Source organism: Microcaecilia unicolor, chromosome 5 (assembly GCF_901765095.1).
Source record: "Microcaecilia unicolor chromosome 5, aMicUni1.1, whole genome shotgun sequence".
NCBI lineage: Eukaryota > Metazoa > Chordata > Amphibia > Gymnophiona > Siphonopidae > Microcaecilia > Microcaecilia unicolor.
In genome coordinates, this window is record NC_044035.1 from 271,206,109 (window position 1) to 271,222,250 (window position 16,142).

The following is a 16,142-nucleotide window of genomic DNA, read 5'->3' on the forward strand; positions in this document are numbered from 1 at the left end:
TTTGGGCTGCAAAAACCTGAGGAAACAGTATAGTTTTAGGGGTGAAGAACTTGTGCACGAAAGAGGAAAGGATTTGGGTGTGATCATATGCGATAATCTTAAGGTGGCCAAGCAGGTAGAAAAGGTGATGGCAAAAGCTAGAAGGATGCTCAAGTACGTCGGGAGAGGAATGGCCAGTAGGAAAAAGGAGGTGATGATGCCTCTGTAGAAGAGTCTGGTGAGACCTCATTTAGTATTACTGTGTACAATTCTGGGGACTGCACATTCAAAAAGATATAAACAGGATGGAGTTGGTCCAGAGGGCGACTACTAAAATGGTCAGTGGTCTTCGTCATAAAGCATATGAGGACAGACAAATGGGAAAATTAGGTTCTTACCTTGGTAATTTTCTTTCCTTTAATCATAGCAGATGAAGCCATTACGTATGGGTTGTGTCCATCAACCAGCAGGGGGAGATAGAGAGCACTCAAATTTCACAGTGCCACATGGTCAGCTAGTTCCACTGCCTCTTCAGTATTTGAAGCTTCCAAAGCAGTATAACAAACCGCAATGGGAATAACATGAACATTCCTCACAGTGAACGACTGCCCCATAACAAGGGCATGAACTCAAAAGGAGGGAATGAACACATCCTCCTGGAGGGAATAAACTCGTCCTCCTCTTTATATTTATGGAGGGAATACACACATCCTCCTGGAGGGAATGAACTCAACCTCCTACACATGAACTGGAGGGAATGAACTCATCCTCCTATAAGTGAACAAGAATCCTGAAGACTGTTTTCCAACTTTCTCCCAAGGAAGAATTAGAACTTCAGGAAACAAGAACAGATTCACAGCATACAGACAATCATACAGGGAGGGCTCATGGCTTCATCTGCTATGACTAAAGGAAAGAAAATTACCAAGGTAAGAACCTAATTTTCCCTTCCTTGTCATCAAGCAGATGAAGCCATTACGTATGGGATGTATCAAAGCAATCCCTATATAGGGTGGGAACAAGTCACACCACGCGCTAGCACTTGTGCTCCAAAATGCGCATCCCTCCTAGTAGCCATATCCAGCCTGTAATGTCGGGCAAACGAGAGCTTAGAAGCCCATGTTGCTGCACTGCAAATCTCATGAAGAGAGAGTGCTCCAGTTTCAGCCCAAGAGGAAGAAATCGCTCTTGTAGAATGTGCCTTAAAGGCTATAGGTGGAGGCCGGCCGGCAAGCAGATAAGCTGAAAAGATAGCTTCTTTGAGCCAGCGGGCAATTATGGCTTTAGACGCTGGAGACCCTCTGCGAGAACCTGATAGTAAAACAAACAAATGATCACAGGTCCTGAAAGAATTAGTAACTCGCAGATACTGCAACAGAGTCCTGCGCACATCCAACAGGTGCAACTGCCCAAAGGATTCTGGAAACTCCTCCTTAACAAAAGAGGGTAGAAAAATAGGCTGGTTTAGGTGAAACGCTGAAACCACCTTAGACATGAAGGAAGGCATGGTACGAACCGTGACCCCGGACTCTGAAAATTGCAGAAATGGGTCTCGACAGGACAGCGCCTGGAGTTCTGACATCCGTCTCGCCGAAGTAATGGCCACCAGAAAAACGGCCTTTAGTGTCAAATCTTTCTCTGAAGCTCGCCGTAGCGGCTCAAAAGGAGAACCCTGCAGAGCCTTCAAAACTAGCCCCAGGTTCCAAGCTGGACAAGGTGCCCGCACGGGAGGACGGAGCCAAAGCACCCCTCTAAGAAACCGTGCCACATCTGGATGAGCAGCTAAAGAAACACCTGCAACCTTACCATGAAGGAAGGCCAATGCTGCCACTTGCACCCGCAGGGAATTATAGGCCAAGCCTTTTTGTACACCATCCTGCAAAAAGTCCAGAATCGGCGAGACAGAAGCCCACATGGGTGTGATCGCTTTTGAAACACACCAAGCCTCAAACTGGCGCCAGATCCTGGCATAAGCCACAGAAGTGGACCACTTGCGGGCCTGCAGGAGAGTGAAAATAACATTATTGGAATAGCCTTTGCCTCTCAATTGCGCCCTCTCAATAGCCATGCCGTAAGACCAAAACGGCAGGCGTCCTCCATGGCCACCGGTCCCTGCGACAACAGGTTCGGTACCAGAGGTAAAGGAAGGGGAGCCTCCACTACCATCTGTCGGAGGTCTGCAGATGGGCCAATCCGGGGCGATGAGAACCACTTCTCCTGGGTGAAGCCGAATCCACAGGAGCACACGCCCTATCAAGGGCCACGGAAGGAACACATACCAGAGGCCCAGAGGCCAGGGTTGAGCCAAGGCATCCAACCCGGCTGAGCGAGGATCTCTCCGTCTGTTGAAAAGCACGGGACTTTGGCAGTTGAGCTTCTCGCCATAAGATCCATTACGGGCTTGCCTCATTTGGCACATATCTGCAGGAATACTTCCTCTGCTAGTTCCCATTCCGCTGGATCGATTTGATGCCTGCTTAGATAATTGGCTTGCACGTTGCTCTGACCTGCAATGTGAGCTGCCGACAGAAACTGTAGATGCAGCTCAGCCCAGTGACAAATCTGTTCGGCCTGCGTGGCCAGCGCTCTGCACTGAGTGCCGCCTTGTCGGTTTATGTAGGCCACTGTTGTCGTGTTGTCCGACATCACTCTGACAGCCAATCCTTCCAGGGTCACTTGAAAGGCCAGAAGCGCCTGAAACACCGCTTTCAACTCTAGGCGATTGATGGACCACTCCGACTCGTCGGGTGTCCAAAGACCCTGGGCATGCTTCCCCTTGCAATGTGTGCCCCAGCCCTTCAAGCTGGCATCTGTCACCACTAGGCACCAATCGGGGAGCACCAGCGGCATTCCTCGCCGCAGAATGCTGTCTGAGAGCCACCACTCCATGTTGAGTCGGGCCGCAGGGAGCCAAGAGAATCTGCATTGATAATCCTGAGATACTGGAGACCATCGTTGAAGCAGGGAATACTGCAGAGGTCTCAGGTGCGCTCTCGCCCAGGGCACCAAATCCAAGGTGGCCATCATTGATCCCAACAGCTGGACAATGTCCCAAGCTCGCGGGCGGGGCATCCTCAGGAGCAGACGGACCTGATTCTGAAGCTTACACCGCCTTTGCTCGGGTAGGAATACATATCCCGAGTCTGTGTCGAACCGTGCTCCCAAATATTCTAGAGATTGCGAGGGGGTCAGGTGACTTTTGGCTACATTGACGACCCAGCCCAGAGATTGCAGTACTGAGACCACTCTGGCTGTAGCTTGGTGGCTCTCTGTTGCGGAGTCCACTCTGATGAGCCAGTTGTCTAGGTACGGGTGAACCCGGATACCTTCTTGCCTGAGAAAAGCAGCTACTACCACCATTACCTTGGAAAAGGTTTGGGGAGCTGTGGCGAGGCCAAAAGGCAAGGCCCACAACTAGAAATGTTTTCCCATCACCGCAATCCGCAGAAACTTCTGGTGCGGGGGCCAAATTGGAATGTGCAAATAAGCTTCTTTCAGGTCCAGAGACGTGAGAAACTCTCCTGGCTGTACCGCCACACTGACGGAGCGCAGGGTTTCCATGTGAAAATGCCGCTCTCTTAGGGACTTGTTTAATTCTTTTAAGTCCAGAATAGGGCAAAAAGACCCACCTTTTCGTGGCACCACAAAGTAAATGGAGTAGCGGCCGCAGCCGAAATCGGCGGGAGGCACCGGGGGAAACCGCCCCAATGTGAATCAAGCCTTGTAAGGTCTCCTCTACCGCCGCCCGTTTGGCGGCAGAACCGCATCGGGACTCCACAAACACGTCTCTTATCGGGGCATTGAATTCTATTCGGTATCCTTCTCTGATCAGGTCCAAGACCCACTGATCCGAGGTAATCTTGGCCCACTCCTCGAGAAAGAGGGAAAGACGTCCTCCTATAATAGGAATTGAGGAGAGGGCCGGCGCACCCTCATTGAGAGGGTTGCCCTTAAACTCCAGGTCTTGAGCCTGCTGCTGCGGAACGTTTGTCCGAGCGAAAGGAGTTCCTCTGCTGAAAACCGGCCACGAGAAGTGGACCCAGCAGAATGCCCCGGGCGGTACCTTCTAGCTTCACGGAAGCGAGGTCTATAAGAGGAGTGAACCGCCTGACCCTTGGAGGGAGGCCGCGGCCTATCCTCGGGTAAGCGCTGGGGTTTAGCATCTCCCAGGCCTTTCACAATTTTCTCCAACTCCTCACCAAACAGGAGAAGGCCTTGAAAGGGCAACTTCACCAACCTTTGCTTAGAGGCCATGTCCGCCGCCCAATGCCGTAGCCACCACTGCTACAGCCATTTGTTTAGCTGAAGCTCTGACAATATCATAAAGGGCGTCAGCCAAAAAGGACAAGGCTGACTCCATTCGCGGAGCCACTTCAGACATGGGCTCCGCTCCATCACCGGGCTGTTCCACTGCCTGTTGCAACCACGCCAGGCAGGCTCCAGCAGCATAACAACTGCATGCAGACACCCGAATAGTAAGACCAGCAATTTCAAAGGACCGTTTAAGTGCTGATTCCAGTCTACGGTCTTGCATGTCCTTCAGGGCAACACCTCCTTCAACCGGGAGGGTAGTTCTCTTTGTCACAGCTGTGACTAGGGCATCCACCTTAGGCATTGCAAAGCGAACCAAATGCTCCTCACTCAGACAGAATAATTGCCCCATAGCCCTGGAAACTTTCAAAGGTCCTTCGGGGTCAGCCCATTGAGCTGAAATAAGCTCTTGGATGGAGTCATGCAAAGGAAAGGCACGAGCAGGCTTTTTGGTACTTGCCATCCTCGGATTTCCAGAGGAGGCCACGCCACTCCCAGGATCTTCAATAGAGAGGACCTGTAAGACAATCTGAAATAGCGCTGGCAGCTCTTTGGCCAGCCTCAATTCGAAGGCCCCCTCCGGTCTCCAGACCCTCCGCCTCAGCGGGGGTCGCACCATGTGGTGCTTTCAAAATGGCGCCCACTGCCAGCTCCACCAAGCGGGAAGAATCATCGCTCGCCATGCTCGGGCCGGCTCTTACGCCTGAACAGCACGTTTTACAGAGCCCCGCTGCTGATCTGCGCTTGCCATACTTGGAACAGCACTTAACACTCTCTGCAGCCATCGCTGAAAAATGGCGGAAAATTCAAAATGGCGGCTTCGCACCAAAAACGTCCCGATCGCGGGCCCTCCCCGGAGGAGTCAGAAAACACTCTTACCTCACTGGACCGAGTATACAAGCTACGGTCACGCTGTAGAAACTGAAGAAAACCTCTTGCTTTTTTTTTTTTTTTTAACGCTGTGAGGAAAGTAGAGAAAACAGCAAAAGAGGCAATCAAATCAACTCCAGAGGTACAGAACAGTGGGAAAGGCAGGGAAAGGCGAACCAATGTGCCTGCATCCACCAAGTATAGAGTGGGAAAGAGCAGGGAAAAGTGAAACTAATGTGCTCACATCCACTGGGGGGATGGGTAAGGCAGGGAAAGGGCTAACCTATGTGCCTTTAAAGTGAAGCTGCTATAGCCTCTAACACCCCGGCTAACAACTGGCAAGCCAGGAGCCACCCCCAGGCAGACTTTTTAAGGAGATTGATCAAGCTGCAACCACCCTGCTTGGGGAGATAGAGAATACTGAAGAGGCAGTGGTGCTAGCTGACCATGTGGCACTGTGAAATTTGAGTGCTCTCTATCTCCCCCTGCTGGTTGATGGACACAACCCATACGTAATGGCTTCACCTGCTTGATGACAAGGAAAAAGTATTTATATACTGTTAAGACCTAAGCAGTTTACAGGATCATTTGCAGGTACTGGGTCTGTCCCTAGTGGGCTCCTAGTCTAAGCAGTACATTGTACTACTGTTGTACCTGAGGCAATGGAGGATTAAATGACTTGCCCAGGGCCACAAGGAGCTGCAGAAGGAATCTGCTGACCATCAGGAAGTGGGAATTGAACCCATTAGGCCACTCCTCCACTCCAATATGTATATTTTGGAAGAAAGGCGGGAGAGGGGAGATATGATAGAGACATTTAAATATCTATGCAGCATAAATGCACAGGAGGCGAGACTCTTTCAATTGAAAAGAGGATCTGGAATAAGGGGGCTCAGGATGTAGGTGAAAGGGGATAGCCTCACAAGTAACCTGAGGAAACAGTTCTTCATGGAACGGCCTCCCAGTTGAAGTGGTGGAGAAGAAAACAGTACCTGAATTCAAGAGAACTTGGGACAAGTAAATAGGACCTCTAAGGGAGTGACAGAGAGAGTAGATGGCATGGATCAGCAGACTGGATAGGCCATATGATCTTTATCTGCCTACATTTTTCTCTCTCTGTTTGGTTCCACATTTTAGTCATTGAATAAGAGCAAACTGGGAGAATCACATGCTCTACTGCAAGCATCTTCACTATTCTGTGCATAAGGGCCAAATGAACCCTGGCTGCCTGCGTAGAGACCTGAACTCTGGGGATTGCATCAAATGTCACACCATCCCATCAGCTTGGTTTCTACTGGTACATAAATCATCTATGAGAGGATGTGGAATATTCCTCAGCAATGAAATGTTTGAAATCGTCTTCAAATAAATGGGGTCTAAGTCTAACTTACAATCTTTCAAAAAAAATGTTTGTATGCTTCTATAGCCCACAAAGATCCTTTATCCTACTGAGGGAATTCTGCACTACTGCACATTGCAGAATTTCCACAAAATTCCCTTTCTGTGCAAAATTCAAAACAGGGACTAGGAAGAATTGCTGCTCTCCATCCGTCCCTTTGCCCCTTCCCAGAATGAGGGCATACATCCTCCATTCACTGTCCCCTCCCCCAACTTCCTTCCTACTTGCCTCTTCCATTCTACACACCCCACAAGCACTCCCAGTCTAAAGGCCTCCCTAAGCCTGGCACTGATTACCACCAGTTGAGAAGGAGGGTGGCTGCATATCGAATCACATCCTCTTCCTCTGGTGCTGAATGCAAACTTTGAACTGCGAAGCTCCAAGTTGTGTCCAGTGTGGTTCAAACATTGCTTTCAGCAGTAAAGTTGAAGAGGAGGAGGATGTGACCCAATATGCAGCCTCTTTTCTCCACTCTGCTGATTGTGATTAGGGCTGGGCCGAAGGTGTTGCAGATGTACGTGCATAGAGGTGCTGCGTTAGGGAAGAGAGTAGAAGGTAAGGAAGAAGCTTCTAAAGGTGGGTGAAAATCTGGGTGTCTGTGCTGGGGTGCAGAAAGAGCCCATATGAAGGAAGAGATTTGGGTGTCTGTGTGCCAGGAGTGGAGAGGCGGCTGCAAGAAGGGATAGATTTAAGTGTTTGTGTGTCAGGAGGGGTAAGGAAGGCTGCAGGTGGGGAGAGAGCTAGGTATCAGTGGTGATCCATGGGGCACGTTTGGTCATGTGCAGAGACCCGCTGTGGGACCTCATTTGCATAAGTTGGATGGGGCTGAAAGGGGACTATATACTTCCTATTAAGTTTAGGATACAGTTAAAAGTACTGGTCCTCATATTTAAAGTTTAATACGTAATTGTTTCACAGGATTTTGCCACCCTCACTATACATTACTGTCTGCCCCATTCACTTCTCCCACTGGATGACTACTGTTTGGTGCTTCCCAGACCAGTACTCGCCCACTATCCCCCAAATTCTACAACAGGCCACCTAAGTTAGGCACCAAATGCACACATAAGTTAAAGAGTACTAGCACTAGGCATGTGCTCAGCAGTATTCTATAACTTTGGCATGCAATGGCCTTAGCACATAAACAGGGTGCTCATAAGGAGGGGGGGCATAGGTGGGGCATGAGCCTGTGCTTCTATGTTCTACCCCAGTACTTCTCCCTAGAGTCAAAATTTTAGGGCTCATTCTGGATAGCTCCCTCACGTTCATCAACCATATTTCCTCAGTCATGAAAACGTTTAACAAATTACATATGATCCATTCCATCCGTTCCCTCCTGGACTCCGCTGCTCTAAACATTCTTCACCACTCACTCGTCCTCAGCTGGATTGATTACTGTAACTCTTTGAACTTAGGGATCAGGGCTAAAGACCTCCATCGGCTCCAGATCATTCAAAACACATCTCTAAAGCTTCTCACTAGCCATAAAAAATACAACCACGTTACCTCACTCCTAAAAGAAACCCATTGGCTCCCTGTCTCCCACACTGTCTTGTTCAAGCTCCTCTTTCTGGTTTATAAAGTCCATACCACTGGTCATCCCTCATTGTGTATCTGGATTTTCAGAAGGTTTTTGACAAAGTACCTCATGAAAGACTCCAGAGGAAATTGGAGAGTCATGGGATAGGAGGTAGTGTTCTATTGTACATTAAAAACTGGTTAAAAGATAGAAAACAGAGAGTAGGGTTAAATGGTCAGTATTCTCAATGGAGACGGGTAGTTAGTGGGGCTCCCCAGGGCTCTGTGCTCGGACTGCTGCTGTTTTAACATATTTATAAATGACCTAGAGATGGGAGTAACTAGTGAGGTAATTGAATTTACTGATGACACAAAGTTATTCAAAGTTGTTAAATCGCGGGAGGATTGTGAAAAATTACAATAGGACCTTATGAGACTGGGAGACTGGGCGTCTAAATGGCAGATGATGTTTAATGTGAGCAAGTGCAAAGTGATGCATGTGGGAAAGAGGAACCCGAATTATAGCTATGTCATGCAAGGTTCCACGTTGAGTCACAGACCAAGAAAGGGATCTAGGTGTCGTTGTTGATGATACGTTGAAACCTTCTGCTCAGTGTGCTGCTGCGGCTAAGAAAGCAAATAGAATGTTAGGTATTATTAGGAAAGGAATGGAAAACAAAAATGAGGATATTATAATGCCTTTGTATCGCTCCATGGTGAGACCGCACCTAGAATATTGTGTTCAATTCTGGTCGCCGCATCTCAAAAAAAGATATAGTGGAATTAGGAAGGGTGCAGAGAAGGGCGATGAAAATGATAAAGGGGGTGAGACGGACTTCCCTATGAGGAATGGCTAAAGCGGCTAGGGCTCTTCAGCTTGGAGAAAAGGCGGCTGAGGGGAGATATGATAGAGGTCTATAAAATAACGAGTGGGTAGATGTGAAGCATCTGTTTACGCTTTCCAAAAATACTAGGACTAGGGGGCATGTGATGAAGCTACAATGTAGCAAATTAAAACGAATCGGAGAAAAAGTTTCTTCATTCAACATGTAATTAAACTCTGGAATTTGTTGCCAGAGAATGTGGTAAATGCGGTTAGCTTAGCAGAGTTTAAAAAAAGGTTTGGATGGCTTCCTAAAGGAAAAGTCCATAGACCGTTATTAAATGGACTTGGGGAAAATCCACTATTTCTGGGATAAGCAGTATAAAATGTTTTGTACTTTTTTGGGATCTTGTCAGGTATTTGTGACCTTAATCGGCCACTGTTGAAAACAGGATGCCGGGCTTGATGGACCTTTGGTCTTTCCCAGTATGGCAATACTTATGTACATTCCTGCATCAGTACCTCATCCCCTACGGTCTGTCCTGTAAACTATGCTCCCAGCAGCAGAATAAACTCGTTATCTTATCTTTTCATGAGACCTCTATCTCTATCAGGCACTCTATCTTTTCTGCAGAAGGCCCAGAGCTCTGGAATGCGTTACCCTTACACCTCACGCTTTTCAAGGCTGCATTAAAGACCCACTTATTTCAGACTGCATATCCCCAATTGTTTGCCCTCAAGGGAGTCCTGGATGTCACAGTAACCCTTTTGTGTTTTCCATGCCCCTTCTTTTCTATCAATATTGTAGTTCTTTCCCCCCCCCCAGCTTTTCAGTCATCGTGGTTTTTATCGTTTCCCGTTTGCTTTCACTTTTAGATTGCAAGCCGCCCAGACATTTATTTGATGGGCGGGATAGTACATTTCCAAACAAATTTGAACCTTGAATCCCACTCACACACGTAGCATAGAGAATACTGTTTTGTGTTTAAGTGCCGCATTTACGAACACATACTTATACCTGCTATTAATGTGGCGCACCTAAATGTTGATACCAACGTGCTAGTATTCTATAATGAAAATTACACATGCAATTGCCAGTACAGAATAGGCTCACATCCTGCATCAAGTGGCACCTAACTTGTGGCACTTTACAGAATTGCCCCTATGAGTTTACTCGCCATGCTTTATAGAACAGCCTTTCCTTATCGATTTGAGCTGAACTCTCTCTCAGGAAGTTTAAAACAGCCCTAAAGACGTTTCTTCTTCACCAGGCATTTAGAGAATTGGCCTGCAGACATACTGTACTTGTGGAGCCAGTCCTTTGGTTTATCTTGACTGATTGTTTATTAGATTTGCTCTGAAAGACTCTGAAGGATGAACTGAATGCCACTACGGCAACTGTGCTAATGTGACCGGTTCTCTTTGTTTTGTTCTGGTTACGAGCGTGATTTTATCTGATTGGTCTATCCTAGTTTATATTGGTGTTCCTTTCCTCTCTTGTTAAGTTTGTACACTGCTTTGGCCTGCCCAACAGAAAAGATGGTACACTAAATTTTAATAAAGTACAATTGGTCAATCAAAGGCTAGCCCTTCTGGGTGCCTCTGTGCTGGGTGGGGGGGGGGGGGGGGAGCAGAGAGAAAGATGGGAAGGTGTATTGAGGGGGATGGAATTCAGCTACATAGGATATATGTCATGGGGAGTGCTCATTGAAAAAAAAAAAGCTGTAAGAGATGTATGGTAGAGGTGGAGAGAGAGAGAGAGAGAGAGAGAGAGACAGTGTGAGTGAGTGAGTGTGAGTGAGTGTGAGTGTGCACCAGGGAAGCAGGGTTGATAAAGCTATAGGTGTGAAAGAACTGGGGAGAAAACAGATTACAGAAAGAGAGGCTACAGTGAAAAAGTTATTTTGTAAAATCTATGGGGCATCTGTGCTGGGGATAGATATGAGGAACAGAACAAGGAGCGTTTGATGGGGAGGGGAGAGTTTTAGATAGAGCTATGAGAATGTGTGCACGCCCAAGCAGGGTTTGAGAAAGATAGACAGAAAAACTAGGGGTTTTACTAGGGTAGTGTTTCTCAACCAAGTCCTCAGAGCACAACCACCCAGTCAGGTTTTTCAGGATACCCACAATGAATATGCATTAGACATTTCATGCATATTTATAGTGGGTATCCTGAAAACTCAACGGATGTGTCCTGAAGGTTGGGTTAAGAACCACTGTGCTAGGGGAAAGGAAGACAAAAAGTGGGGGGTGTCTACCCTGAAAAGGAGGCAGAGAATATTGGGAACTGAACCTGTCAGGGGGAGGGAGATCAAGCCCACAAGGGGGTTCAAACTAGTTTCAAGTGATAATATTGGGAAGGATCAATGCAGAATAAGAAGAAAGCTTGGTGGTGGTGGTGGGGAGCTGGGCAAGCCTCGGACATGAAAGAGCCTCGTCTTTATGATGGAGGAACTCTACACAAAAAAGATTTACAAAAACAGAACTTTGTATATATTTTTTAAAACTGTGTGCAGAATTCCTCCCAGGAGTACTTTAATACTAGAATGATCTTTTAGATATACAGATTGTCCAAATTTAACAGTGGTTTGATTTTGAACTTAATGAGTTATGATCTTAGCTGAAGTTGGTTTCAAAGCAGGAAGTAAAGAAATTGAGAGTAATTTTACAAGACGTCACCTAGGTAGGAGTCAAAGTAGAATGCCCATTTTGAGACTGTTTTATGAAGCCTCACAAAAGCTGCACAATTGCAACTAAAATGCACCTGCACACATTTACAACTGCTCGGGGGTGGATGTAAATGTAAAGTACACCCATATATGCATATTTTATAAACTATGTGGTATTATGTAATCTTATAGTGGGGAAGTGAAATAATTAAGACATCATAACTCATTACTTCTCCTGTTATTTTCTTCGTAAATATCAATCATTCATCCACCTCATCGTTCAATAATTTTTATTGATGACTTAGGTCAATATACACTTCAAATATACTTTGTACAAAGAGAACTGTCTCCGTTGCTATCAAAGTTTAACATATGCCCCACTTCCCACCATACAAGACCCCTCCATATCCACCTCTTCAAAGGTCCAAATAACTTTTCAGTATTTTTTCATTATATCCCTGGTTATATTCATTTAACTCTATGCAGATAACAGAAGCACTTAGCTTAAGATCAGAAGGTCCACCTCCCTCCCTTATAAACTGCGCATACACTTCATGAGTCTGACCTTGTTCCATACAAACTACACCCCTGAGCAGGTGCCTTCTTGTCACTGTTTGAACTTTTAAACACATAACCTAGGGTCATTTTATAAGAGGCCTCTTACGTGCATGAAAATGGGTTTGTAAGTCAAAAATCCTTCATAAAATTCCACCCCTTGAGTCCCTGCATTTAAAGGCTGATTCATTAATGTATGCTACCTGTTGGCACAATGTTAGTAGTGAACCGACCCCAGTAGAAATGATGAGAGTTGTGGTAAGAAACATATAACATAATTCAGTGACTTAAGCAATTAATTATAATTTATCAAAAAAGATTTCTTCAGACTTTGACCGTCAAACAAAAGAGAGGAGGCAGGGGAAGGTCGTCGAATGCACCAATCTGCCGTTTTTTTTTCAGGATATCTATAATGAATATGTATGAGATGCATTTGCATGCAATGGAGACAGTGTAATTATTTTTAAAACCTGAGTGGCTTGCAGCCAGGGCTAGTGGATATAGTACTGCAAGTTACAAAAAGTTCAAGTTTTCTTTCAGCCACTGACCCTGTGTGAAATTCACCTTGTTTTCCTGTGCCTCTGAAACACAGCTAAAGCAAGTGTTTGCCTTAATCTGTTCACAGTTTTTTTTCTACAACAAATTGTTTTTAAACACATTATTTCTAGTTCTTTGTTTCCCAAGAAGCAGGAAAGCATGACCACTAAACTTACTGCAGGGAAAAACAATCTAAATGTGATCTTTTAAAGCCTGGCATGACAGTTTATCTTCTTTGTAGTTGCTAATTTTTATTTTCTAAGAGAACTGTCTTGGAATGTAAAATCTTCCTAAACTTACAACATGAAATATATAAAACCATTTGTGGAAAATAAGAATATATTTACTATCCATCCACTGAAGATGGAAGGTTAATCATCTGTAATGAAAAACGCTTATATGCAGATCTGTCAGTTTAGATTTTTTTCGCATCTGAAGAATTGCCCACATCAGACTTCTGTGGTATTTAAGTTCATTTTAAATTCATGGTAAATGTCCACACAAGTATTTTACAACATATGCAACCAGTTAAAACAGTAATCTTAATCCATTAAAAAAAAGTTCACAATCTGAAAAATGGCCACAAAGGATTAAGGCTGATTGGCCAACACTGAAAGAAAATTTATGTGACTGCTGGCCAATTTAGGGCCTGTACTACTGCTGCTTTCAGCAGTTTTTCACAGCACCCCACACATCAAACCCTGAAAAGGCCACATATATTATGGACTTGATTCAGTAAACAGCGCCCAAATTTGGGTGCAAAAAAAAATGCTCGCTGAGCACTATTCTATAAATGGCACTCCGAGTTGGGCGCCATTTATAGAATAGAGCACTGTGCCAGGATCTGCAAGCAACTTTGGACTCAAGATTTACACCAACTGAAACCTGGTGTAAATCCTGACACGTAAATGAGGCGCAGATCTCTCAAGTTCTATAATACTACAGACATTTTTAGTAAATACCCCTGACCTGCCCATGCCCCTCATATGGCCATGCCTCCTTTTCAGTTGCGTGCTAAACTATTTCCATGCACATCTGTATAGAGTAACGCTTATCAAAATGAATGCACAAATGTAAATTGTTGCTAATGCCAATAATTGTTAGAATCCAATTATTGGCGCTAATTGGCTTGTAACTCAAACTGCACACACAAATCGGGTATGTGCCCAACTTGGAGCACCATTCGTAGAATCTAAGGGTAAGTGTTAGCAAAGGAAAAATGGGCCTATTGAATTGGATAAATTTATGGTCTTCTTTACTAAGCATTCTTCTTACAAACACAACAATGGAAAAAAACCTTAAGCAAATAGACCTTGGAGTATTTTTTTTTTTTTTTGGGGGGGGGGGGGGGGGGTCATAAAGTTCCTATAAATGATATGTCTTTGCACTTTCTGTATAGTGTAAATATTTGATGGGCAGGGGGAAAAATGTTTCATTTTCTTGTCATTGTCAATGTTTCTTTTTCTTTTTAAAATTTTAGTTATATCTTTTCATCATTTATATTATACCTCTCACCAAAGCATTTGTCCCTGCTTCTTTTCCTTGGCTCCAACCTTCCAACTGCCACCCACAAGTCCATTCCCCTCCACCTGTGACAGCTCTGAGTTGTCTACCCTTTTCTTTACTCACTGGTGGGATGGGTTCTGAGAGTTGTCTAAAGCCTTCACTTCCTCTTCATCCACCAGTGGGATGCCCCCGACAGCTTCTCTTAGCCATCAGTTCCAGCATTACACAAACTTTCTTAAATCTGTGGGCCACCATATTCTGACTGTTGAGCTTATGACTCACATGCTCAGAGATCAGGAGCTGCCAGCCTGCAAGTTTTAAAAATGCTCATGGTGCATCACCGACGACGTGGATAACACCAACATTTTTTGTTTTGTTTAGTAATTAAGCATCAAAAAGGAGAAAAGGTCCCCTACTAAATTTCTTTGGAATGTAGCAGAGAAAGCATTTATACCGATATTCTCCTTTTGAGGAATATGTAACCCTCCCAACAACAGACACTTGTGTTTAGAACCATTCAGACTGTTATGACTCCTGATGCAAGTAGTTGCACCAAAACACAGAACTGTGTCAAATCCTTCTTCTGAACTCCTACTGTTTTGGGGAATTTGTTTTACATAGACTTTTTTCTTTTTGGTTCTCCCCTACTCCCTTTTCTCTTGTTTCATTTTGTGCCATTTCAGTGGAGAAAAAAATAAACCAAAAACAAACAAAAAAAGATGAGCAGTGTTTTTCCATGTTTTAAATGGTTGCACATACCTAAAAAATATTGAAATATCTGAAGAGGAAAGATTCAGTTTTGCCCTGCAAAAGGCCATAAGGACTCTATTTCACAAGTGATTACAAAAATCTCCTTACCTCTACAGCCTCAATGGAAAGTCTGGTGCCATAATCCACAGAATAATCTACAAAGAATGTAAAACTCAACTGCAGAAGTTATAGCTAGCAGGTAAAAATTAGGAAAGGTTATCTCCTGTGTTTGCATTTACAGAAATTAATTATTTTATATGCATACACTACTTACCAAAAATTGCTTGTAAGATCACACTGAGAGGTGTTCATAGAGGCAAGCGTGCCGAAAGTCAAAGAAGCTCCTTGTAGACCCCCTAGTTACACTGTGGAAAACAAGACCAGAAACAAAATTAAAACACCTACAGTTATACAGTAGACTCCCTGGAATACAATTTCTTTAGAAATTAGTTTAATACATATAAGAATGCAATTCAACTGCAAACACCGAACATCAACAGGATTTGTGTTCAGCTTTTTTAAATGGTAAAATAGGAAGGCCGAGACAAATCAACAGGACACAAATTGAAAAGACCAGAACTCTCATACAATAATGGAGAATATAAGGGATAGTTCTGCAAGTTAATGTCCTAGTGGATAGGATAATCTAGCAGGGGAATTAACTAGCAAGGCAATACAGTAAAAGGAACTTTCTATCTTTTGACCCAGTGGTTTCTTCCTGATGCTTTACGCTTCTAGCTCAGTTGGACTTCCTTGCAAACTCAATGAATCCAGACATTCAAGTGCAAGACCTTAGCTGGGGGACATGCATCAAGGCAGCTTCTGGAACTATGCAATAATTTGCTCTAAATGTGGCCACTGGGTGTTGCCATTGTGTGATGACCAATTCCCTCTTTTTCTCTTTCCCAGGAAAGCTACATCCACAGCCCTGATCAAATTGGAGAGTGAATAGTCTGAATCTGGAACTAAATTCAGGTCTCCTCATACAGAAGTGCACTACCCCTCAAGCCACCAAGCTACCAATAATTGAATCATTTGGGGGTGGGGTTAAAAGAAAGCTGTAGATCTGCATGGTAAGGAAATATTTCCTATATGCATAAAAATATGCAAATGTTCTGCAAAACTGACAAATATACCCACACTTTAGCCACTGAAGAATTCAGAATTACTGTCCAGCCTTATGTTCTTTCCATATTTGACTATCATAATATTCTCTATGAAGGTT

At 44.7% G+C, this 16,142-nt stretch overlaps 1 long non-coding RNA gene across 2 annotated transcripts in view; it reads right to left on the reverse strand.

Annotated features, from left to right (window-relative positions):
- LOC115470730 overlaps positions 1 to 16,142 on the reverse strand; it is a 561,138-nt gene that overhangs the window by 228,200 nt on the left and 316,796 nt on the right. For both annotated transcript variants that reach the window (XR_003942231.1, XR_003942230.1), the window contains one exon: positions 15,192 to 15,282. This is a non-coding gene — a long non-coding RNA (uncharacterized LOC115470730). The remainder of the gene's footprint in view (positions 1 to 15,191; positions 15,283 to 16,142) is intronic.